General features: G+C 36.4%; 1 protein-coding gene and 1 long non-coding RNA gene across 4 annotated transcripts in view; one reads left to right on the top strand and one right to left on the bottom strand.

Moving 5' to 3' along the window:
• Positions 1–25,126, bottom strand: part of LOC307156367 (uncharacterized protein) — a 1,306,365-nt gene that overhangs the window by 653,931 nt on the left and 627,308 nt on the right. The gene's annotated exons all lie outside the window — the stretch shown is intronic.
• Positions 20,700–23,271, top strand: LOC307161973. Of its 2 annotated transcripts, none has more exons than XR_013821835.1 (5): positions 20,700–20,826; positions 21,288–21,350; positions 21,718–21,766; positions 22,367–22,458; positions 22,883–23,271. It is a non-coding gene; the product is annotated as an uncharacterized lncRNA (long non-coding RNA). The 2 variants fall into 2 exon arrangements; XR_013821836.1 differs by having other exon boundaries at positions 22,360–22,458.

Here is a 25,126-nt window from a genome sequence, read left to right as displayed (position 1 = left end):
CCTCCTTCACTTCACTCAGTTCTTCACTCTCCTCCTTCACTTCACTCAGTTCTTCAGATTCCTCCTTCACTTCACTCAGTTCTTCACTCTCCTCCTTCACTTCACTCAGTTCTTCAGTCTCCTCCTTCACTTCACTCAGTTCTTCACTCTCCTCCTTCACTTCACTCAGTTCTTCACTCTCCTCCTTCACTTCACTCAGTTCTTCACTCTCCTCCTTCACTTCACTCAGTTCTTCAGATTCCTCCTTCACTTCACTCAGTTCTTCACTCTCCTCCTTCACTTCACTCAGTTCTTCTCCCTCCTCCTTCACTTCACTCAGTTCTTCACTCTCCTCCTTCACTTCCATCAAGCCTGACAGGAAATAAAAAAAAAATTACATTTAATTTTCAGTACATCAAAATAATTCAAACAGAGAAATATAAAGTGAAAGGACATGAAAGTGAGCCCTGATGTAATAGTAGAAAGTAGACAACTGCTATAAATATTATGATAATTTGATGCCTTTTTATAATTGATTATATGTCCTTGAAACTTTCCATGAACGAGGTAAATTTATCTTCTAATTATTATTTTTAAAACATTAAAACATTTTAAATTTAAAGCACCATCCGACTGGAATAGTTTACCTGGGTCTCTAAGATCTCTACTTGTATACAAGCTGCAACTGTTTTTCTCTTGCCTAATATAGCCTAATATTTTCTCATATGTGCATGCACAGTATGTGTTTATGTATATGTATATGTATATGTATATGTATATGTATATGTATATGTATATGTGTATGTGTATGTATATGTATATGAGTGTATGTTTATACGGGAACATATGTGTATGTCTATACGAAAGTCCTTAACTGTTGAATACCTAGTGGTTGGTATTGGGAGGGTATGGGTGGTTTTGGTGTGAGGGAGAGCTTTTGTACTTTTGTATTTTGTATCTTGTCTTTTGTTTGTCTGTATGTATGTATGTATACCTGTTATGTAAGTTTTTCTTTTCTTTTCTGAGGCCCCCTCCAAAACGAGATGTTACATCTCAAGGGGTTTCCTCTTAATAAATTTGAAATTATAGGCACAAATCCCGTTTCTTTAGCAAGAACTATTGAATATATTTGATCAATGACACAATTATCTAACATGATATTAACATTAAAATATACAATACTGCCATATTTTGACACCAACTTTGAGATTGATATTTATTTTACTAAAATGTTTTAATTATTAATGGCCGTTCACACTAGACTTTTCCTTGCACTGACTTCCATTCATGCGCATGTGAAAGTGGGACACCAGAAACACAAGCTCAAGTGAATCACTCTGTGAGAAATAACACAAGCGTTTAGCATTCAAGTGGAGTGGATTGTTTATTTTTACATTTTGAATTATTATTATTTGTTATATGTTGAACTTGTGTTTGTAAAAAAGCTGCCGCAGAATGTGACGTCATTTTCATGGCCGTTGCAGTGTCTGTAGAAACTTCACAAGCTCAAACTTGTCCTATATGTTTCACTCAACCCTGTTACTCCTGACATGATTTTCCTCCTTTCAAAAACAGAGCATTTCTTAATACTGTGACACTCAGGAAGTGACATCATCTGGGCTCTTTCTACTGCATGATGGAAAGACAAGAAAAAAATAGGCTTGATGAGTAAAATCTGCGCAGAACCGATCGCCGGTTATAAATGTGTCCGAGTGCAGTCCGCCTTGCTCTGATGTCATGCTGACGTGTGTCTGAAACTCTCGTGAGTGCAAGGCGGCCGTGTCAGATTCTGCAGTTGCTCTCCACCGACTTGCTGATGACACAGCTTAATGCTCATTGGTTTAAACAACCGTGATGTATTTTTCTCTTTTAAACTGTTTGATTTTAAAACTCTGATCTTAAGTTTTTGTGTGTATAAATTAGTGCTATCAAACGATTCAAATATTTAATCGCGATTAATCACATTACTGTCATAGTTAACTCGCGATTAATCGCACATTTTTATATATTCTAAATGTCTCTTCTTTTTGTCCCATTATTTTTTCTTTTTGTCCCATTATTTTTTCTCATTTTAATGCTCTTATCAACATGGAAAAGTGGATTGGCTTGCTTTGTGCAATTGTTTTTATGACAACATTGGCATATAAACAACAAAACAACATCGGCATATACTGTAGTGTTCAATTTCACACTAACATTCTCACTTGGAGCAAATAATCTCTCACACAATGTAACACTGTCCATCAATAAAAGGGTGAAAGAAATACTGACGAGGTCCTGATATTGACGAGGGGGCGGAGAATTCGCATCAGCTGTGTGTGTGCTTGGCCATCAAGTGGTGCTTCAGACTGGACGTGCTTTGATGATCGCTCAGTTCACAACGAAAAAACACAGATCACTTTGGTCTTGTCAACTGAACCATTTGGCCACTTTTTAAAAATTAAACTTTACATTCAGATCTTATTGGCATCCATTTTGGCGTCTCGCGCTCATCATTCATCCACTCAAAACGTAACGTTAAAGGGGGTCGCCACTGGACGAGAAGTGAAGCGCAGCGCCTCGTATTTAAAATTCGAACACATTCTCTATGAGTGTACACACACCGGCGGCGCCATTCAGCGTTTTTATTGCTGGCCATAAACTGAGAAAGTGTACAGTCCAATGTGCGATACAAGTTGTCCTTCTCGTCCACTCTTTGGCCGGCTCGCAAGCCCAAACAAGTGTGTGTGGCGCCGACGTGTCTGTTGTTTTGTTTCCGGTCTAGCTAGATCCAGTGTGGTGTTGTAGTCTTACTAACGTTACTAGTTGTTGCAAAAGAATGTGAAAAAAAACCTACAAAGTTTGCTAGGCGTTAATCGTGCGATAAAAAAATTGACGCCGTTAATAATGCGTTTAACTGACAGCCCTAGTATAAATTATGTGTTACAGGGCTCCAGACTAACTTTTTTTATTAGGAGCGCTGTAGCCCCTGACTTAAAATTTTAGGAGCGCAAGCAGAAAATTTAGGGGCACACCTTCACATTTTCCCCCTAAATAACTATTACAGACAAATGCTTTGATAATAAATAGACTTAACGTACAGAAATTATGGTGCAGTTTTATTTTAAAATCACAGGGCTCCAGACTAACATTTGAGGGCAGCAGCACTAAGTTCTACAGAAAGTGTTTGGTAGCACTGTGGGATGACAAAGCACTGAGCTTAATTTGAGGTGTATAGATAAAGTTAACTTTAATTATCATTCATAATGTCTTAATATTAATTCAAAAGCAAAATGAGTGACAAAATAGATATTAGGGAGTAAAAATAGCCAATAAGCGCCCTCAGCAGCTATGTTTACAATGGTAATTTAATTTTATGGTAATTTTAAATAAGTGTGAGTTTTCCTACTTCTTGAATCTTTCAGTTTTATAAATAGAGACAATCTTTAAAGGATGAACAAAAATGTTTTGGTCAACACATTAAAAATAACATTTAAATATGATAGTTTTGAAGTGCTGGAAAAAGATGTACGCTACTTTTATAACCATATAGGCTACCATAGTTATAGTTATGCCTGGTTCAGATTACACAATTTTTTTGTATGTTACGATAGATTACACGATTTTTGACTCCTAAAAATATAGTCATGTCGTGGACAAGAAACATGTCAGACTACACGTTGCTTTACGATCAGTCATAACGAGCCGTCTCACACTCACACAAACATTCACTCGCACATATACACGTACACACGCACTCACTCACACACACACTCACCACGCTCTCTCTCTCACTCACTCACGCGCTCACTCACTCGCGACCGCGCGCTCGCACGCACACACACACACACACACATACACACACAATCATTCACTCTTGACGGAACCCGTCATGGAGGACCGTTAAAAAATTAAACATGCTAGTCTTTTTGTCATGATGTCGTAAAGCATCGCAGACGCGACGTCGGTTGTCGCCCACTATGACACACTATAGCCTACGAGATGAAATTTACTGGTCGCACATGTGCGACTGGATGTAAAATTCAGTCGCACATTCTCAAATTTTGGTTGCAAAATGCGACCATTTGGTCGCAGTCTGGAGCCCTGTGTTAGTATTCCCAAACTCTCTGACAGTGTGATCTATATATGGGATCGTTGTCATATTTATTATATATATATATATATATATATATATATATATATATATATATATATATATATATATATATATATACACAGTGCTCTGCATAAGTTTAGACACCCATGCTAAAGTTGACTAAAAAGAGGAATAAAAAAATCATCTTTTGGAAATTGAACTTAAAGCCTTAATTAAAAAAATTAGGAAAAATCCAACCTTTAAGGACACCAATTTTTTGTGAATGAATAATGTATCATCACATAAATAAATGTTCTTCCTTAAAGGAGGGGTGAAATGCTATTTCATGCATACTGAGTTTTTTACACTGTTAAAGAGTTGGATTCCCATGCTAAACATGGACAAAGTTTCAAAAATTAAGTTGTACGTTTGATGGAGTATTTCTGTGCCAAAAATACTCCTTCCGGTTTGTCACAAGTTTCGGAAAGTTTTTTTTCGAGTATGGGCCTTTGTGACGTCAGATGGGGCGGAATTTCCTTATACGGGTCCTAAGGGCACTACTTCGCGCTAGGGTTGGGCAACGATTAATCGTGATTAATCGCATCCATAATAAAAGTTTGTGTTTACATAATATATGTGTGTGTACTGTGTATAGTTATTTAGTCTATATAAATACACACATACTGTATGTGTGTGTATATTTAAGAAAAATGTGGTATTTATATATAAAATATTCATATATAATATAAATTATGTATAAATATATATATGTATACAGTATATACATGCAAATTTTTCTTAAATATACACATACATATGTGTGTATTTATATATACAAAATAATTATACGCAGTACACACACACATATTATGTAAACACAAACTTTTATTTCGGATGCGATTAATCGCGATTAATCGTTGCCCAACCCTACTTCGCGCGCACCCGTAGACCAGAGCGAGACTGAGAGCGAAACCATCAAAGCGCTGTGCTCGCTGCAGTCACAGAACTTTGACTTTGTTCCCTGCATTTTTTTTTATAAACAAGGCCCAGTTCGATGCTCTAATGCTTAAGGATGGAGCAGTCCCAACGATAAAGGTACACGGCCGTGCGTTGGAACCGCAGGCGGTGAGTAAAACTGCTTCAAATGCCTGTGTGTTGTTAGCTATCGGCGCATAAGCACAGCCCACAAGGCACGCCTCCAGCCGCTCGTTTTTTTTCGGAAAGACTCGGATCAGCCTATCTTTCTTTTATAAATATAATAAAACTAAAGACTTTTTGGAGATACTATGCATCCTGATAAAGATCCCTTGGCCTCTGGAATTAAAGTAGCCCCACATCATCACATAGCCTTCACCATACCTAGCGATTGGCATGGTTTTATTTCAGTTAGCCTAATAGCTGGTTTGATTTGCATTGAGAGATGATCTTATGGGAAGTACTCCATGCCAATCTCTAGGTATGGTGAAGGCTTTGGTCAAAATCTCAATCCATTGTCTCAGTTTTTACATAAACTGTAGCACTGACTGTATTCATCAACCCTGTTACCAAAGTTACTGTAAGAAGAATCTCTATAACCATCAATAACTTAATATAATATTTGACAAATACAACTTTATCAGTAACTTGGTGTTTACTCATTAAAGGCATAATAATTTTGTAAACTATGTTGAAAATGACTAAAATTCTGGTAACGTTGTTGCTAATTGGTAACCGATATAAAATAAATGTAAAATAAAACAGTTAAAATAGTATTTAGCTTGATCTGCTGTCGAAAATCATTATAAAAATGTCTCAAATCTCCCTTTACTGACCATTTGTTGAAGAAAACCCAGAACATTCTGTACCGTTTCATAGTTGAACTGTTTATCTAAATGTGATGAAGTGCTTGAATGTTTCACTTAAATGTGGCATTTCTTTGAGGTTTAGAATCCAGTATTCCTGTAATTATTTGGTCTTTTATGAATTTAATACAGAACTCTGTCTCGTATTCTGTCCAAACACACTGCGCTTTGTAAGTCAGGTGACTGTAAATGCGCAAAAACTGTTTCCATTACAGTTTTGCTAAATATTTTTTTCGAATTGCCTGAAAAACCACCTCACGCGAGCGAAAAACCTTTTTTGCGATAAATGGGAGTTTTTGTGAAATTGACGTGTTTCCATTGAGCGTATTTTCAATTCGCAATTTCAATTTACGTGATTTGCAGAGTAATGGAAAACGTGGCTCGGAGACCCACCTTAGTTATTAGCAAGCATGTAAGCAGCCTAGCTAATAATTAGCTATGTTAACATGAGAATAACAGTTACAGCATGTAATACATAATGTCCTGTCCTGAGGCCTTCCCATATGATAGGACATTGGAATATTTTTTCAGAAAGGCCCGTAAAATAAAATGTTCAAAGGCTGCAAAATTTGCAACAAGAAGTCTGTGGAGCAGTCATAGAAAGTGTAGCAATGGCATAGCAATGTAGCAATAGCAATGTCTTTAAGTTATCTAACACTAAGTGTTGACAATGAAAATACGTGTCAAAAATATATGATATATTTAACCCTTTTGTTGTGCCTTAATCACCCCCCACCCCACCCCACCCCAACGGAAACACTGGTTTCTAACATAAATGTTCTTCAGCCTCATGAATGAATGAAGAATAAACACCAACCTCTTTGTTCTTCATGATCTTCAGTGTGTTTCATTCTGCAGGGTTCTGGATCACTCATGTTCTCTCTGTCCTCTTTAATAAACTCAGTCTTTGCAGATTTCAGCTCTTCCTGATGCTCGTCTTCACTTGTAGCTGATGGGAATTTACAGCATTTATTGGAGAATTACTGTGGGCGGAGCTTCACTGATGATGAATTACAGTGGGAGGAGCTTCACTGATGATGTATTCCAGTGGGAGGAGCTGATCTGCCAAAATCCAAAATATAAATTACTGAGTTTGTTTTTATAATAAATGACACCTCTAAGCATTTATGCCCGTCTATCTATTTATCGTACAGTAACTGATGCCAATTCATTATTTTTCATTATTTTTATTACAAATCCTAACATTATTCTGCTTCTTCATTAAAATACAGGTATGTAGAAATATATAAAATAATATAAATAATTTAAATTCTTCCAAATATAAATAATGGTAAGGAAAACAGTTAAAATCATAAACACAGAAATAAACGTACATATAGTAGCCAACAAGTCCCCTCAGTCTGCTGACACCAATGAAATGAGCTTTAAGTGTCAATTTACAGGAGATCTGAAGACATCAGCATAATAAATGAGGAGAAAACAGGAACTATTGTCATGAAATAAAGAGTGTTTTCAGCAGATCTGTTAATATTGATGAGCCTCAGACTATCAACACTCATTCAACAAGCCATTCAGGGTCATCAGCAGATCATCCCACTTTATTCTGAGTGTTTGCTGTTATAAACACATTATTTGAGTCAGGATACATGACAAAAGCCAGTACAAAATAAGTGATCACCTATAATAAAACAAAATAATTAAATAAATAACCTCTTCAGGCAAATAACACCACCATAATATGTGAATCTAAATATAGTTTGACTTTATAATAATTATTAATTGCAATAAAGTAATTCCATCATTAACGTTACATTCGTACAGAAACTGACAATGATCATAAAACTCTTAAAAATGAAGAAAATGTAATGTTTCCTGTGTCAAACTTCATTATCTATATTCCATGCATGTATAGATTTGAAATTTCCCACATGCATTACTCATACAGGGGCAATATAGAGTGTCTACATCAATTTTAATAAGTAAATGTAACCTGCCAAAGATAAATGTCGACAAAGAAATAAAGGTAAACATGAAAACGGCAACAGAAACACTTGGGATCGATTCCCCTCACAGATCTCAAACTTTAACTTGATATTCAGTAACAGTTCTCACTCCAAACATCGAGACAATCACACAAACGAACACAAACTCGCTCAGGTCTGAATGAACTCAACATATTCTCCTCATGCTCGCTGCTGCTGCACTAAATGTTTATTTCAGAAGGAAGACGCCAGAAAAGACGCACAAGTATCGCTGTGATCGATGAAAACAATACAGAAATGAGCCTGTCGCTTAATCAAACTGAATAAAGTGTGTGTAAATATGAGAAATACCGTGAACTGCTCTCCTCTCCTCAGAAGACTCGACACTGAAACTTTCAATGAGGGAAGAGACGGCGCGAGCGAGCGGTGACGTCATCGGCCTCCAAAGCACGCGGCCACGCGCGTACGGGACACCCCCGCAGCCAATCAGGGCCACGCAGATTGTGGAACTAAATACGAATTAAACTACGGTATTATGTATTATGGGAAGTATTATGGGAAGCGTTTAAGGTGTTCGTAAGAGGAGAAATTATTAGCTATACAAACGACATAATCAGGAATTACAAAAACTAGAGGATCAAATAAAAAAAAAAATAATTAAAATAAGTATTGCTAATAATCCTGAAAAATGACAACCTGTCTATCATGAGAGCTAACTATGATAAATTAACAACCGACAAAGTGGCTAAAAGCTTAATGTGGACTAGGCAAACATACTATGATCAGGGGGAAAGCAGGTAAGCTATTGGCCTGGAGGATAAAGAAAATGCAGAATTATCAACTTTACGTGGGTTGTGCTTCGAAACGGCACAGCGCGGATGAATCCGATGTTTTGAGGAGAATGTGCGGCTGTCAGTCGCCACGCCGGTGTGGATACTGTCATTCACAATCTCATATTTTACTTTTTGGAAGTATGACCAACATAAGAGTTCTCTTCTGTTTTCACCGGAAAATGATGCCTGAACAAGTAAGTAACATCCACTTTTGTTCTGACCAACTAAGGGGAAAAAAGCATTGCAGTAAATCACGCCGATTAAATCTAACGATTGCTTATCATATGTCAAACCGTGCAATTTATACTTTGTTCTCAAATTGATAATGTTAACAACATCAGTATTGCGTGACTACATTTAATGCCCTTCTGACATTTATCCTTGTTTTCGCATGGGCCGGTTGCAGTCTCTTTTTTTATCCGAAGTCTTTAGCATTTTACAACGGGTGAATCTTCAGTTGTCACTGGTGATTGTCGTTTGAACCTTTCCGGATCCGCCATCAAATTAATAAGTTTAATTATATCAAGTGCTGTGAAAAAAGGCTATAAATCTCCACCTCCAACATCCTCACACTCATAGCCTACTAGCCGAGACTCTTATTTATGTGTACAGATGTGACGTAATGACGCAAAGACATGCTCGAATTTCCTCTGTCACAGAACCAAGAAATAGACTCGACAGAAGTGACAAGAAGTTGTTTCAGGGTCCTCGGCGGTGTCCAATCCAGCTCAGTCCGAGATCTGTTTCACTGGGCCTTTGCTTAGTATTAATATCTAAACTATAATAAAATACCTGCAGTTGTTAAAACTACATCCTGCCTCTGGCCTCCTCCTCACGGTCTGTGAAGACCTCTTTCTTAAACTATGATAAAGGTCAGAGAAGCAGGCATGTTCCTAACACCTGTTGAACCGTTGAGTTTATTCAGAGAGATCAAAGGAAACCACAAGCACCCTAGTTGCAAAGCAAGCTTGCATCATTCTTCTAGCGATTCAAGCCTCACAATTAGGACATTTAAAATTACTCTCTGACATAAACCCCCTCAAAATACTAAGTAATCTTTTATGTAATTTGCCTGATGATTCATATCATCTGCTTGCCCCACCAGATCAGCCCGTCCCGGGGAAGATGGGTCCTTACCTGTCTTCTTCCTCTTCTCCGTCTTCTACGCTTTATGAAGTTCTCTGGCGTGGTCTTTCTGGAGTCGTTCAACTAAAAGATTGTCATAAATATTTGTATTTTATCAGTTACCTTTGAGACATGTAAATCATTTGGAAGAGGTTCCAGTTTGAGGGATTTAACAGAAGAATTCATATTTGGGCCTTCTGGCAACAGAACTAGATGTATGGTGGGCCAAGTGAAATTCCTAGGTTTAATATTATTTAATTTTTTACCTGTAACAAAACTTTATTATATAACAAAAGAGGCAGGTCTTGATATTTGCAGGGCTCAACACCAATAAGCTTTTCTACAGGTTCATTCTGGTTCAGATTTTTACTTGCCCTGCAAAAATCGTCCCTGGCCCATCACAAAAAAAAAATATTGTAAGTATTTTAAGTAAGCAATAAGGTACGAGAGGCTTCGCGTCGTGCCTAACAACGCCCTTCAGCCATTACTTATTCACGATACAGCACTTGCTTCGAGTACCTTATTGGAACTAACCGTTTTATAAAAAAAATCGTCCCTGGCCCATCACACACAAAAAAAAAAAATTATAAGTATTTTAATAAATATAAAGACAAGTAAACAGTGCAAGTAAAAAGACCAAAGATCAGGTCTGGGGCCCCTGGGCTTGAGGTTATATTTGGGCCCTACATATATGCTGCAAATGACCTCAACTAGAACATCATTATAGAGTAGCACAACATACACAACAATTAAAATATAACCTATTTGAGGTTCCTAGAACAATTAATGTGCAACATGCCAAGCCTAGTCAAAGTTTAGAGGTAATATTAAATAGTCATTCAAATACAATACATGATGTGATCTATCAGCATAATTGCGTACTCAGTGTTGGGTGCAATGCAGTACTAACTAAATAATTAATTACTGTAATTTAATTACTTTTTATTCTAAAAGTAAAATAAGGAATTACTCTTTAAAAATAGTACAGTAATCTTATTACACTGTTGAAGATGTAATTAGTAGCTTTTAGTAGAATAAAGTAAAAGTTATGAGAATACAGTCTTCTGTAGAAGTGTTTTTATTTCAGTGTTTTTTCTTTAGTAAGGAAATGCGCTAGTCGAACATGGATCTAAACATTATAGAAGCTTTCTACTTTTATCTGGGGTTTCAACAAAAGGAAATTCTACAGGTGCTAATCTACCAACATGCCTTTACTATTTGTCTTAGGACGCTACAGAATAAACTGAGCCGGACTTTACAGGCCAAAACACTTTGCAGGCTGGACAACATGACATCATGACTTTGCGTAAACATACACGCCACTTTCAAGTCAAGTGGCGTGTTATCTATACGCATTTTGAGCTATCCGCGTGTATGTTCACGCCGAAACGAACCGTCATCTTCCGCGTGTATGTCTGCGCCGTTAAATGTCAGAGTGATTTCGCGTGTATGTGTACGCCGTTAAATGTCCGAGCGAAACGGAGCAAAATGTATATCTACATCTGGGGATCGATATTTTTTTCCTAGGATTGTAGGGGAATGGTATTAACCCCAGAGACGGGTAGGTTTAGGGACAGAGTTGGAGTAGGTCATATTTATACAGTAATGTAACGTTAAGTCAACGGCGTTGATAAACACTCTGAAAAGCAATTATGCGTGTTGATTGCACGCCAAAAATGGAAATACGAATTGGCATGTCATACATACACCATTTCATGAGATCAGTCTGGGCTGGATGTAAAGAGTTTCACAAAAAATATAAAATTAACAAATAAAAAGATAAAGATCCACAAATACATGTAAAGAGTTTTCACACAAAAATATACAATTCACAAATGATGTAACTACAGAAGAGTCAAGTTTTAAATAGGAAAAATATCGAAACTCTTTGGTCATTTATATGAGAGAGATACTAATGGTCCTGTCCGATTCAATGATCTATGCTAAGCTATGCTAAAAGTTGGTACTGCCAGACCCGGAGATCGGCTGAATGGATTAGAAAACGGTAAAACTCAACTGTTTAACTCTGGGGGAGTTGTAAAATGAGCCTATTTCCAAAAAAATGTGGAGTATCCCTTTAAATTTTTTAATTTAAAAAAATAAAAACATCATTTTGATTTCATTGAGCGTAAAAACAAAAATATAACTGTTAAATGCAAACTGTGCGTAATTTCTAAAGAACTTTCTACCGCTATTAACTCGACCAGCAATTTGTTGAAGCACTTGAACAGAATGCATTCTATAACAAAACTCATCGCCAAGGAGGATAACGTTACCCACACCTGAGACGAGAGCGGTGCAAGATTGGATTTTTGGTTCAGGATCGGGAGGGAAGGTAACTTCTGGACAGGTGAAGAGAGCTGTAGCAGCGTATGTGGTGGAGGAAAAGCTGCCCTTGTCGACTGTGGAATCGCGGTCATTTAGAGACTTGCTTACGATGATACCCATGACGGATAGGACTGTACCCTTGCAGGACTGAAAGACATTTGCAAGATATCTACATAAATGCTATGCGGATATGGAGTATGAACTTAAAAAAACATTCAAGCGTTTGGAGTATGTCTCCACAACCGCAGACATATGGACTTGTAATAATAAAAGCTTCCTTGGAATGACCGCCCATTGGATTAATCCTGTGAATTTCAGCCGTGAAAAAGCTGCCTTAGCCTGTAAAAGAATCAAAGGAAGTAACACATATGACGTGATTGCAAGTGAAATAGAGCAGGTGTATTCAGCATTTGGATTGTCATTTAAAATCACAGCGACCGTCACAGACAATGGGTCAAATTTCCTACAAGTCTGCTGAGGATACAGAATCTGATTCTGAAGACGAATTGGATGATGATGAAGTGACATTCACAGATGTCCGCCAGGCTCTCTCTCAGTCTGATGGACAGTTTACTCTTCTCCCTCAACTGAGCTGTGCTTCCCACAATTAATTTGGTGTCGCGTAATGATGTAGAAAAATGGCCACAACCAAAAGTGAATCCGAAACTATATACAAAAGTGTCATCGGCAAATGCTCAGGTTTGTGGACTAAAGCCAGCCGCTCAACAGTGGCCTCGGAGCTGGTTGAGGATGTAATAAAAAGAAAACTCGTTGTCCCCACCGCAACGAGATGGAATTCATTGCATGATGCACTATCACGAATATCTCAGATCGCACTTACAGATTTAAACAATCAAATGGGGATTAAATGCATCACAGAAAAGGAGTATCATTTCCTGAAGGAATATTGCGCAATACTGAAGCCCCTCGCCACTGCCTTGGACATCCTACAAGGTGAAGATCACTGCTATTATGGCACCATCTTACCAACACTAGAAGTTCTCATGTCCAAAACCTTGGGCTTTCTGCGATGACATCTTGTCTGCCAGATGCGATTTAAGTTGTAGTTTCTTTTACTCATTCTAAACCTTAAAGATACTTTTGTTAGTGTCACACAGGGTGTGATTTGTGGGGAAAAATGCCCCTCTTTTGTGGAATTTATGACTCGCTGTCAGATGATATTGCATGATCATAATCATTCTTTGGATGACGCGTTAAACCTCCACCGTTCTGTCTCTGCCCGAAACTAGCACAGATTAAACATGACACTTATAAATAATTTATGATATGCATATTTGGTATGTTTTTTTTTTCATACGGTTTGGGGTATTTTTTTAAATAAAGAAAACTTATGTGAGAAATGTTAACCAGGTGCAGCTTATTATAAAAAGCAAAGAAAACCATATTTCTGCATCATTGACCAATAATTGGGAGGGGGAAAATCACACCCTGGTGTAACCTAATGTACTCAGGTGTATTCAGTCATTAGATATTTGACTTGACTTGTATAAAGTTAATTCAGATGTTGAAACAGTATAAAGAAGGATTTAAATTCAAATTTAATTGTATTTCTAAATACTTTGGATTAATGAACAAACTCCATCGCACACCTGCAATTGATAGGTGCGTAGGATAATGAGACCAACCAGGTGGATCGTTTCAACAGACAAGCAATTCCCGCACACTATCGTAACTTGCAAAGAAGTATTCTTTATTCACACAACGTTTCGGTCACATGACCTTCATCAGGAGTATACAAATGTTCAAATTCATCTCTTTTAAGATAAACACATGACCAATTCCTACCAATACTTATCAATCTGAGATATTGTCATTTTTAACAAATGCTAAAACAGAGGGTTGGATATCTCAATCAGAGTTTAAATTTTTGTATTGTCAACATCCGATTAGACCTGTTTTTTACACTCTTCCTAAAATTCATAAGAGACTTATTGACCCTCCAGGTCGTCCGATTGTGGCACAGACTAATTCCCTCCTATCTCCTTTATCTCAGTATGTTGATTTTTTTATAAAACCTTTTGTTTATTCGTTACCATCTTACATTTGAGATTCTACTGATTTTATCAATAAGATTTCTGAGGTGTATGATTTACCGGATTTTTCTTTATTATTAACTTTGGACATAACAAGTTTATATACTAACATTTCACATGAAAAAGGACTTATTGCTCTTAGACATTATCTTTCGTTACGCGAGGACTCTAATCCACCATCAGACTTTATCGTCGAGATGGCTTCGTACCTTGTGAAATATAATTATTTTAGTTTCGACATGGATTTTTTTCTCCAGATAAGTGGGACCGCAATGGGCTCGAATTTTGCCCCTAACTATGCCAATTTATTTATGGCTTTTTTTGAGGAGAGTTATGTATTGAATACAGAAAATAATCCTTTCTTTCCACAGATCATGAAGTGGTATAGATACATTGACGATATATTTTGTATTTTTTTGGGTGATCACGATGAGGCTCGAGAATTTGTGACATATTTGAATAACTTGGTTGACGACTTAGAATTTACTTCTGAAATTAATTCGTTTAGAGTACATTACCTTGATATGTGGGTACAGAAGAACGAAGGCAATTTGACTACAACTTTGTTTACAAAAGAGACTGATCGTAACACACTTTTACTTGCAACCAGTTTTCATCTGACTTTTTTAGGATTTGTTATTCTGATTCCGATTTTATTGAGAAATCGAAAATCATGAAAAATAATTTTTTGAACAGAGGTTATCCTTTGGATTGGGTCGAAGAAGGATACAATACAGCTTTTAAAAAGACACGGTCTGAATTGCTAAAAAAGAAGACAAAGAAAACAAGAAAGTATTCTTTTGCTTGTATTACAACACATTCACCTAAGTCCTACATGATAAAATCAATTTTTAAGAAACACTGGCATTTATTGTCTTCTGATCCGGAGTTGAACGATATTTTTAGACATCCGCCTTTGTATATAAACGCGCCAGGAATTTAAAAGATAGCTTGGTACATGCTCGTTTTCAGAGCGTTAGTCCTCTTGCATCTCAGAGTTTACTTAGTCCTATACAGAAGGGCAATTATCGTTGTGGGAATTGTGCTCAGTGTAATAATACTTTCAAAACATCATTCTTTTGTCATCCTAGAACTGGTAAAAAATATAGCATCAAATCTGTGATTACTTGTGTTTCCACTCATGTTGTGTACTTGATCCGTTGTCCTTGTGGTATAGGCTATGTGGGAAAAACGTCACGTCAATTGAAACAAAGAATTAGTGAACATAAGAGTTCGATCAGAAGAAAAGATATGAACTATCCAGCTTTGGTAATTGGTCATGTGTTTATCTTAAAAGAGATGAATTTGAACATTTGTATACTCCTGATGAAGGTCATGTGACCGAAACGTTGTGTGAATAAAGAATACTTCTTTGCAAGTTTAAATACTTTGGATTAAAAGAAGGTATTTTTCTTTACAGGCCACTATGACCTCTGGAAGCATATCTTTCATTAGCTTAGTCGGTATAGGGTCTAGCATACTGTCATGGAATGGATAATTGGAGCGAGGACTCAAGTGCAGAAAAAGATGTTTATTAAATAAATAAAACAAAAAACAAAACTCCCTGTGGGGGAAAACGAGACAGGTCTCAGGTGGGAACAGGAACACAAGGGAACATGGACAACGAACCAGCACAGGACTGAGATCTGTCGGCAGACATGACGTGAACAGTCTCTGGATTGGCAGAATTGATGGGAACAGTCTCTGGATCGGCAGACGTGACGTGAACAGTCTCTGGATCGGCACAACTGACGCGAAGAAGCACGGGCTTGGTATGTCGCATGGGTGGAGCCGGTAGGGCGAGGCACTGGGGTGGTGCGGGCAGGACGAGGCACTTGGGGATGGCCTTCAGGCCCTGTGGGATGGAAGACGCCTTCCTCCTCCTCCTCTTCTTCTTATGACAGCAAATAAAGCTGTAAAGGCAAATGTTTTTGTTCATTTTCAAATATCTTTATTTTCAATCTTACACTTTTCCACACAGACTGAAATTTCCAACCCTTTCTCTAGATTTTTCTAACCATAATCAACATACATGATTCATACAGAATTACATTACAGTATGTGTATGCTGGGCCAAAGAGATGTGTTTTTAGTCTAGATTTGAACTGACAGTGTGTGTCTGCTTCCCGGACAATGTTAGGAAGACTGTTCTAAAGTTTTGGTGCTAAATAGGAAAAGGATCTACCTCCAGCAGTCGATAATCCATGCTTGACTAAAAATATTAAGTTTAGTTAACTTTAGTTTAGTTGGATATTTAAGTTATCTCAACAAATTTTAAGTTGTTATAACTAATTGCAGCCACATTTTTGGGGAAGATATTTGTCTAATTAAGTGCTTTACAAAGTATTTTTGTATCACATCCCACTAAACGGATTGGTCTGTATGATGAGCATTCAGTTGGGGGTTATTTGGTGTTAATATTATAGTTATTATAGATAGTCTTAATGAATCTGGAAGCCTTCAGTAATAAATGATTCCTCATACATGTCAAGTAATGGTCTTATAAGCTGTCTTTTAAATATTTGTAGAATTCTACTGGAATCCCATCTAGCCCTGCGCTTTACCGCTATTGATATCCCCTATAGCTTCACTAAGATCTTCTACTGTTAATGGACTATCTAATGCGGTTTTCTCATCTTCTGATATAGTCTCAAATTTGATACTGGATATCAAGGGTGAAACTGTTAATAATGAAAACAGACTCAACGCCAGTCATGTGTGCAGTGAAACATAATTTATTAGGCATTTAAAAGCTCTCTTGAGAAAATGAAAACATGGAAAGCTCAAAAAGCAATCATATCAAGATACTTCATGACTTTCAGAACTAAAATAACTAATTCAAGCAGAATCAGCAGAAAATAAGAAAATGGACAATAACAATGAGATGTTGATAAAATGAGTAAAGAGTTTAATCAATCATTACATAGCAAATACAAACATTAAGTAAAAGTGAATGAGACAGATCTCTCTCTCTCTCTTTACTGACTTATAAGAGCCAAAGCATCTCAAGAGAAGAAGAGAAGAAAAGTGTCCAGTTTCAAAGATACATGAAAGTATATCTTGCGTTTGCATGGAAGAGAAGAAGTGGAAGAGAAACTAGATGTTCTAATGAAAAACAATAAAGAACGAGTTAAAAATTAATATCAGATTCACATCTCTCTTAAAAGTGTTATGGCCTTCTTCTCCAGTGTGAATTTGTGATGGTGATGGTCTTTCAGTTCATCTTCTGTAGTAAAGGCCTTCATGCACTTTAGCACACACCGCTGTGTGTTTTCTGCTGTAATATTAAGGATGAATCTTCTCCTTTGTGTGAATCTTCAGGTGTTTCTTCAGGACTGAAGCCCAATGAAACAGTTTACCGCACTGATCACAGTTAAATGTTCTTTCTTCAGAATGAGAAGATGTGATTTCAGAGAGAAATCCTGAGCCGCTTCTTCCCAGTGTGAACTCTCATGTGAATCTTCAGACTTGATTTACATGTGAAGCGTTTTTTACACTGAGGGCAGGAGACAGATTTATTGCCTTCTGTTTTCTTTCTTTCTTGTTCACGTCCATCAGGTCTAAAAGAAACATTAAATAAAGTGAGTTTCAATGTACTATTTTATGCAAACAGCTTGCTAATCATGTCTTACTCATGTAGTTAAAGTAGTGATGGGCGATTTCGAAACACTGGTTCACGAAGCTCAGAAACCTTTATGAATCTATTGTTCCAAATCAGTGGTTCAGAGCGTGAATCAAATTGTGAAAGTCACATGATTTCAGTAAATGAGGCTTTGTTGCTTCATAACCATTTCAAAATGTCAATGATCTCTGTGAACCCATCATGCAGCGAATGTTTTTGTGTTACACAGATCCTGGTTCAGATGTTACAACCCAGTGTTTAGGTAGTTTTTGTGTTACCCAGATCTTGGGTCAGACATAACACTCCAGGGATTGTGTTATTTATCGCAGGCTTTTTGCAACCTCTTCAGGAGAGAGCAGTGCTTCGTCAAATTTGTGCGTGTCAAGTTTGTGTAAATTTTTTTTTATTTTTTATTTATAAATTCATTATTTCTCTGTATATCATTTGAATTTATGCAAATCCACATACAGGGGCACGATGTGAGTCACCTAAACGAGTCTCGCGTCGATCTTTTCATGTGATGGAAACGCCTGCTGCATTGCAAAAAAAATTATGATTTTACTAAAAAAAAAGAGACAGAATATAAATGCTTAGAAAGTTAAAATGTGTTCTCAGAACTGTACACTGATTGTTTATGGACAGGTTATGGAGTCAGTCACAGCATGTTTTCGGCCAATAATTCTTTATTTCAGACCCATGGGTCCATATAAATAACTTACAACATCCATAGACAAAAACAACATACATAATTTAAAATACATACAAGCTTTCTCTCCAATGCTTCCAGAAACAGGAAAAATACCTTGTTTCACTCAACACAATATTATTTAAGTCTCTTATGATACTATTTTTAGAATCATTCATCCGACATATGAAACTGTACATATACTTCCTTAAGACAGCATTCAACATGGGTATATTATTAGCCACAAACATTTGACTTGCACTTGACCACCTTGGGACCTTAAGTAAAATTCTAAGAGCATCATTATATGCTACCTGTAACTTTCTCATCTTTGCTTTAGAATATTTACACCACAGGTGGGCTGTATAGAAAGAAGTACAGTATGCTCTGAATAGAGTTATTTTCACATCGTCTGAACACATAGAAAACTTACGAGCCAGCATATTGGCTTGCCCATACAATTTACAGCACTGGCGCTGCACATCATCATCATCGTTTAATTCATCTTTAATGATGTGGCCTAGGTACTTTACTTTAGTTACTACATTTAAAACTTTATCATCTAGATATAAAGAAGGAAAGTTAATCTTTTGGTCCTCTTGGGTTTTAACAATCATGATTACACTCTTTTTAATATTAAATTTTATGTCATGCTGCTTACCATAATTTGAGCAAATTCGAAGCAATTGTTGTAGGCCTACACTATACGGAGACATAATGACAACATCATCCGCATACATCAAATGATTAAAAATACTATCACCTATCAGACATCCAGTCTTACAGTCATTTAGCTCCACAGAAAGACCATCCATGTAGAGATTAAAAAGAAGGGGTGACAATAGCCCACCCTGCCGAACCCCATTTGTCATATAGAACGGTTCCGAAACGGAATTACCCCATTGTACTTTTAAGGTTTGATGTATATACCAAAAGAGTAAAATTCTTATAATATAAGGGGGAACTCCTCTTTCTTGTAATTTTAAAAAAAGCTTAGAATGATTTATTCGATCAAACGCCTTGGAAGCGTCTAAAAAACATAAAAACAGTGGAATTATGAGTATTATACTTACTAACTACTTCTTTTAATGAATATATGCATAGATCAGTGCCAAGCTTACTTTTAAAACCAAATTGGTTATCCGTAGTTATTAAATATTCTTTAATCCTATCCATGAGAATTTGCTCATATATTTTAGAAAGCACACTTGCCAATGCAATTGGCCTGTAGTTTTCTGTCGCAGTTATTTTACCAGTTTTATCCTTAATAACAGGCAATAGTAATACTGTTGTCATGGAATCAGGTAACACAGCATGAGATAAAAAACCTGAAAAACACAAAGCAAGTAATACATTAACCCTTGAACTAGCGTGTTTCAAATGTTCAGCAGTTATTCGATCAGGACCGCATGCTTTATTCACAGCGAGTTTATCAATTGCGAACTTAACCTCATCAGGTGTAATAATCATATCTTCTTCATTCGACACATGACCAACTTCAAATTCATTCCTCGCAACACAATTAAAAAGAGCTTCATAATGTTTTCTCCACAGGTTAACAATATTCTCGGCTCCAACAGCCCCATCAATACAAGTCGGCAGTGGTATTTTTCTGTTGTTGATAGCCTTAACTTCTTGCCAAAAGTCATAGCCATTATTTTGCTGCAAGTTCTTAGCCATTGAGTTTGCTCTCATGGTCAGCTCATTCCTTTTTATATATCGCAGAGCATATTTGAATTTAGCATTTGCCAGTTTCTTTTCCTCAAATTCTGGACCATACCTAGCTTTACCTGTCAAAACCCAGTTTTTAAAAGCAACTCTGGCCTTCAGATGTACTTCAGAAACAAATTCATTCCATCCGGCCCTAAAGTTATGTTTTTTATATATACTCTCAATGTCCATCAATTCCACGAAGGAGTCACCATCTACCACTCAAAAAAAGGATTCATGGCATAGTTTATAATTATGTATTTGCATCCTTTTGATTTTATTTAAATCATAATATTTTCTAAATGTATGTAGTCAGATTGCTTAGAATCAGTGTAAATCTGTTAATTGTGAAAACTATTCGATTTTAATCAGTTAAAAAGTATGAATATGGTTTAAATAAAGGTAGCTGCGGAACGAGCCAGATTCTATTAGTTACATTTTATGAGATTGGTTTGCATACAATTTATGGGAAATGGAAGGCAGAGCCGATCCATAGGGGGCGGTACTGCACATAGACAGGTCTAAATGCACCTGGAAAAAAGATGAAGCAGAGACCAGCGGCAGTTGAAAAAGTTCTCCTCGCCATCTTACATGAGATCGGAGCACCTTCTTGGATCAACCTGATTGCAAGGCAAGTTACATTATGTACTCATCGTATATAAGTTGACTGTTTCTGTTTTCAATGTATATACACGTGTTATTTCTGCTGTTGATATCGTATTACAAGTATCAATGCCCCCTGACTATCAAATTTGGATTTAGTCCACTAGCTAACTTGCACATGGTTCTAATAAAAGCTAACTTTATCTACTTTCCCCTTAAGCTACATTTTCAGTATAACTAATTAAAAGTAACTGGGAGATGTTTTGTGTTTTTAGTTTATATTAATTTGCGTTTTTTGTTTGACCTGAGTAGCCTATAACTTTGGCCCTCGTACATTGCGTAAATAAAAAATGGTGTTAGGTTTGGGGTAAGTTAACGATTTAAAGATTAAAATCGCGATAATACGCGATAAATTAATGCTGGCTTTGTAATTTCATAAGCAAAAGTATGCGTTTTGTTTCTAACTAGAACCGTTTTTTTCTTTTACAGATACATCAAGCATCCTTTCTTACATCTAACGTATATGGTTGGACATGGACAACCTCCGACCTTGTATGTATGCTACAAAAATACATAGAAAAATCAATACATCAAATTATGAACAATTAATCTCAGTTTGAATGTTATATGATTCAACATAAAAAAAACATTACATTCCAGAATACATAGTTAAAAACATATTTTACAGACATGAACAGCCGATATCATCTTGCAATCAACCATATTTTATTATAAATTGGACCTATGTTATTTAATTGTTATATAAAAGTTATTAATTTATTATAATTTATTAATTTATTATTATTATTAGAAGTAGCTGTATTTTGACTTGTCTTGTTACAGCAAAATCAAGTGTAAATCAAGTAATGTCGATTCTCTAAGTAAACTGTTTTTTTCTTTCTTTTGTCTTTTTTCACAGATACGTGAATGTGGCCATGCAAAGTGTGTGACGTTTCATTATCTACCCGGTATGAATTGCTAAAACATTTTAGGCTGAAACATTCTTTCTCTTTATTGGCATTATTGTTTAAATGCAATATTGTTAAAGCATTATTCACATAACAGGTATTATGACATATGACAGCTACGCAATCACCACTTTGACACTTCAAAAAGTTAATAAAGAGATCATAAAACTATGAATTTAGCAGTTTAGTCCAAATTTTCTGAGGAGACTCAATCCTTTTTTATGATGAACAGATTGAAGTTTTTTCACATTCAAACATTCATCAACTCACACATCAGTTAACTTATAGCAAACGGAAGCTCAAGAATTTTCGCTTGACGTGCGAGAACCAGTGAGGTTTGTTCTAGTGTGTTAAGCAAGTTCAGTTGAGCTTCTGTTTATGTTCGCTGATCAATGTTTATGTGAATAAAAGCCTAAATTTAGTCTAAATTTGGACTAAACCGCTTAATTCATGTGGAATAGATTTACTATCTCTTTATGAATGCTTGGAAGCGTCAAAGTTGTAGTTGCGTAGCTGTCAATAGAGAGACAGAAAGCTAACTTAAAGCTAATTAATTGCATGTTTTTTTTGGGATCTTTTTATGCTTGTTTGAGAATGAAGACATACACACCAGGCGAGATTGTATCCTGAGGTGCCTAAGTGTCTGCCTCAACAAAGACATCGAAACACTTCTCAAAGAATATGTGGTAAGTGTGTGTCAACCTACTCTCTTTATGTTATACATTTCTTATGGATATATTTGCATTGATGCCAATGAGAAAATTAACATAATCACAGTCTAGCTTATGCCCTTGTGTGTAGTGTGCAGCGAAATATTAAACTATGCAGCAGTCAGTGCAGAGCATGATTGATCACAGCAGACAAATGAGAAGCTTTTCAACTAGAAATAACCTGGATCAGCTGCAAAATAAAATTGTAAGCCTTGGAAAAGTTTCACCCACAAATGAACATTATGTCATCATTTACTCACCCTAATGTCGTTCCAAACCTGTATGAGTTTCTTCTGTTGAATACAAAAAAAAAAAAATTTTTTTTTTAAATGTTACAAAATATAACATTACATATTTTGTGTTCAGCAGTAGAAAGAAACTCATGAAGGTTTTGAACAACATAAAGGAGGATAAATCAGGAGTCTCATTGCACAGACAACAATGGGCATCTATGTCATTCGAGCGGAGGGTGCTGGTCCTGGAGAAGAACCTTCAGATGTGGGTGTAGTTCTTGAAGTTCTGCAAAGCCTGCCAAGTGTCACACTTGGATGTGTGATGCTTTTTGGACTAATTTATGCCCTTAACTTAAACTATCCAATGGACCTTGATTGCACATTTGACGCATTTCAGAAAATCCTGATGGAACTGGATACAACCAAGCTGTCACCAAAAGTTCAGGGACGAAATTAAGATGCTTCAGTGATTGACAGATATGCTGATATTTTCCTCTTGACTTGTTGCACTTTTTCTACTCGTTTGAATGACTTTTAAACTTAAACAAAACTTGTTTTGTCTACTTGTTGAACAAAACTACTACTAAGTTCAACTACTAAGTTGAACAGATTCTTTGTTGTTCTAGATTTTTCTCTTTTTCCCCGCTGTCGAACCTTTTATACACCTGTACTCCTAACTTGTAAACGTGGGTAAAAAGTGTGGTGGTTCAATGAGGTTGATTGTGGCAACGATAAAAAAACAAACAAACAAAAAAACATTAAAATAAGTGCATTTAACCTTAATGTGCATGTAAACATGAAGGTACTTTTTTTTTTTTTTTTGAGGTTGCACACATCACAGTGTATGTGAGCATGGGTTATGTCTTGCTATCTCATCTTTTTGCTGCCTTTTGAGCTTGTTATTCCTAAAATAAAAATGAGGGGAAAAAATGTGAAATGAGGTGGTTTGGCCGTTATTTTTGTGTTGTATATCGTGATTGGGGAGGGGAAATGGTGATTAATAAATACTAATTTATAAATATGATTTTAAAATACATTGGGTTTATTAATAAAAATTACTTAAATGTGATGCATTTTAAGTAAATTAGGTTTATTATATAATAATACATAAACCCGTTTCTTATTTATTTTTAATAATGTAGCGTTTATACACCCGTATAAATATAATTAATTATTATTCATAACGGATTATGATCAATAATTATTAATTTAATTATTTTCAGAATTTACTGTAGCAGAATCAATAGATCATTTTATCAGTTCATCCAATGAACAGAAAGCATAAACAATTATTAAATCTAGGAAATATAATATCTTCCTGGCCAAGAAAGAATAATCCCCGGCTAACAGTAAATTAAGAAATAAATCAAGGGTAAAAGCATAGGTAACTTTGATCAAAGTTCAAGACAATAAATTCGTAAGCACATAACACAAGTAATACTTCTCTTTTCAAATACAAACAATACTTTATTGATTATATGCTAACACACATGAAACTAACACAAACACACGCACACACATATACACACACATTCATACAAGTTACAGAAAGAAAGAAAGAAAGAAAGAAAGAAAGAGTTTGGAAAGAACGAGTTAAGGGTAAGAGGAAGAAATCCCGAATTTCTATATGCACTCAAGACATGACCTGAACGAACCATCAATCATTAATTTAACCCTGGTCGTTCCTTATGCAGTTTATAAAAGGTTATAATGCACCAGTTCAGTTAAGAGTCTAGAGGTTACTTGCGTTTCTGTGTTCTGTTTGAGGGTTCCCTTTTGTCAGGTACAAGGGTGTTTTTCGGGGTCCGTTGGTTGATCTCCTCGTGCTTGGATAGAGTTCAGGGAGAACCAGTCACGTGGTGTGCTGGCGGATGGTTGAAGCGTCTTTGAAGTTGAAAGCGTGCGTTGCAGCCGTGAATCGTGGACCGAAACTTTGCAGCAAAACTTAACTTAAAACCGAGACTTTCAATCGGAAAAGAAGATTAACATCAAGAAAGAAAGAAAATTGAGACGAGAGTAGTAAGATGGCTTGAATAAAGCTGTTGAACCCGTTCTTCTGATCTTAATTTGGGTTTGTTGTCTCTTCGCGTCTACATGGTTACTGGTCTGATTTAGATCTTCATCTCGCACTGCATTTTTGTTCTGCTCTAAAACACTGTTGCTTTTTTCTTGAGAGCGAGACTTTGTTTTGGGTCTAAGATTTTAAACTCAAAAGTTTGTCCCACCTCCTGAAGAGATCGGACCAATTAGACACTGGCTTTATGTAACCCCTCTCACCCGGGTCCTTCACACCCCGCTCCGTGCGGGTCTCGAACCCGGGTCTCCGGCATGAGAGTCAGGCGCTCTAACAAGGAGGCTAAAGACTGCAGCCTCTAGCGTCTGTCGCTAGAGCGCCTATTGAGATCAGAGGAGTGAGG

Source organism: Squalius cephalus (assembly GCF_949319135.1).
Source record: "Squalius cephalus genome assembly, chromosome: 1".
Lineage (NCBI taxonomy): Eukaryota > Metazoa > Chordata > Actinopteri > Cypriniformes > Leuciscidae > Squalius > Squalius cephalus.
This window is presented reverse-complemented; position numbering and strand designations above follow the sequence as displayed.